Source organism: Elephantulus edwardii, unplaced genomic scaffold, assembly GCF_000299155.1.
Source record: "Elephantulus edwardii isolate Elephantulus edwardi_28Jun2011 unplaced genomic scaffold, EleEdw1.0 scaffold00018, whole genome shotgun sequence".
Lineage (NCBI taxonomy): Eukaryota > Metazoa > Chordata > Mammalia > Macroscelidea > Macroscelididae > Elephantulus > Elephantulus edwardii.
The window spans coordinates 26,887,599-26,890,020 of NW_006399768.1; the positions used below are offsets into that span (position 1 = coordinate 26,887,599).

General features: G+C 44.0%; 1 pseudogene; it reads left to right on the forward strand.

Annotated features, from left to right (window-relative positions):
• The first annotated feature begins 1,595 nt into the window (after positions 1–1,595).
• LOC102866000 lies at positions 1,596–2,219 on the forward strand (annotated as a pseudogene).
• Positions 2,220–2,422: the final 203 nt, after the last annotated feature.

The window sequence follows — 2,422 nt, forward strand, 5'->3', positions numbered from 1 at the left end:
CGCAGGATAGAGCAGGGTTCAGAGCTATTTTACAAAGGGTACTATGAATGACAGTCAACTCAACAGCACATAACAACCGCCACCATCATCCTGGCAGGGTAGAGGAATCTGCCGTAGTTAAGCTGAGATTAGTAGAATTCAGACCAGGTCTCTGCTCCTGGTCTTTCAGAATATGAAATACTGAAATACATCAATGTATTTTCAGTTTCCACCAATAAGGTGATAGGTAGACCATAAGTAAAAACAGTGAACTAGTTGAATGAAAATTGCATTAATGGCCTTTGCTTTGCCTTTTCCAGTTTCTTATCTTCAGTAGAATCTGGCTCCAATCTCAGACAACCTTATGTCGAGTTATAGACATTTCTCTTATTATATCAAGATAAGATTTAGAATTATTCACTCTTCTTATTTTAAAAGGGTCAGTGAAAAAAAAGAGAGAAGACCTCATTGAGATGATTTGACAAAATGTTTGCCACTATGGCTTCAAACATAGCAACAACTATGACTGGACTTTGTATTTTGTTCCATTTTACATCAGAGCTGACTCACAACATATAACGTTTATTTTCTAGTTTTTGAAAACCCTTATATTTAAGTGTACACACACAAAAGAGTTTCATTTTACATTAGAAAATAAGACCTACGAGTTATTGGGATGCTCGAGCCTTTGAAAACAATGTTTTGAATGATGCCCATAGATTTTGGGTACATTAGGATAAATGAGTAGTCCTGAGAAAAAGATATAATGCTTAGAAAAATAGAGGATCAGCAAAAAAAGGGGAAGATCTTTAGCAAGATGCATTGACACTGTGACTGTAACAATTCACTTCAGCATATCACATTCTGTGAGGACAGTGCAAAGATGAGGCAGGATTTTTTATGTTCCACAGAAATTCAAACTTACTGCTATCAAGTTGGAACTGGCTTGTAGCTTACCCTGCAGTGGATTATTGAGGCTATAATTGCGTAGGGGGAGACTGCCCATCTTTCTCCTGTAGAGACACTGAGGAGTCTGAGTCATCCCCGAACATTTGGGTGAGCACTGCAACTCACAAAGGCCTATGTCGCCAGAGCTCCAGCACACAGGGTTGATAAAAACTACTCTCTGGCCACCTAATGACAAAACAGATCACCATTTGTCTATGGTGAATGAACTATGAATGCAGATTTAATGATTAGAACTAGAGATTTAGTCCTGAAAGCTCTAGGCACTTCTGGCCAGTTTTCACTATAGTTTCAAGTTGTCCTGACAGACTAGCCCCCTTTTTGCTTCTCAACTCACTCCACTCCATCTATCTGCCTCCACATATCCACTTTCCAGTAGTCAGAGGACATTGCCTTGATCATTGGACTAGATTTTTCACTTTTTCTGACTAGGAGATATGACTCCTACCGACAGGATGTTTTTATGTATAAAAGAGTGGAAGACCGGCGCTCCCTGACCACTCCTAATGAGAAGTGGAAGCGTGGGTTTGGTACGTTGGTGATTGAGGAAGCCTTGCAGGTGTGCACCGACCTCTAGCTGGGTCTCCATGTGGCCCCAGGCTCTACACTCCTCATGCTTCATAGAAGGTGAGCCCTACCCAGCCAGCACAATGGTGAAATATTTCCTGGGGCAGCGCATGCTCCAGAGTTCTCTACAGCAAACATGTCTTGCTGGAAGACTCTGGGAAGTTACCCCTGACTAGAAACTCCTGTCCCAAAGACTCCAACAAGTCCAACGAGATGCCCTGCTGGGCTGAGTGGTGACTATTTCCTGCCGATGTTGCTCACTTGGTGTCCTCCACTGGAGGACTCTACTGTGGACCCACAGAATCAGATCATGATCACCTTCACCTGGAAACATCAACCATGCCCGGCTGATGGTGGTGGAAGAATGCTGTTTTCACTGTGAGAACTCTGCTAACAGTGGTTGGACCGAAATCTGCCTAGAAGCCTGGGTGTCTTCTAGCTTGTTTGGTGTCTCCAAACAAAATTCCTCCAGTCCAGGAATTTGGGCTGGCTCGGTTTAAAATCATAGTGACTAAGACTATGAGGGTTTGGAATACATCTTGGCCAAGCTATTAGGTAAAGCCCGTTCTAAGACACTTGTTTAAACTGCCAGGGAAGCCAAGGAAAAGGTAAAGGAGATGGCACGGGCAGCTACAGACAAGACCAAGGACCTAGCCAGCAAGGCAGCTACCCAGGAACGGCAGCAGCAGAATCAACAATTTGTGTAGCCATCATCGGCCCTGCACGACTCCTCTACCACCACCATCCAGCTCCATCCCCCTGTCCTCAGTGTGCTTTCTTATTCAAAATCAACACCCAGGCCTATCTGTTGGCTAAGATGTAGGCTGGGGCAAGGGGCAAGGGTCTTGTTGGGAATCTACAGAACAGCAAACATGTTATCCAGGGTCTGTCCTGGGCCTGCATATTCTTC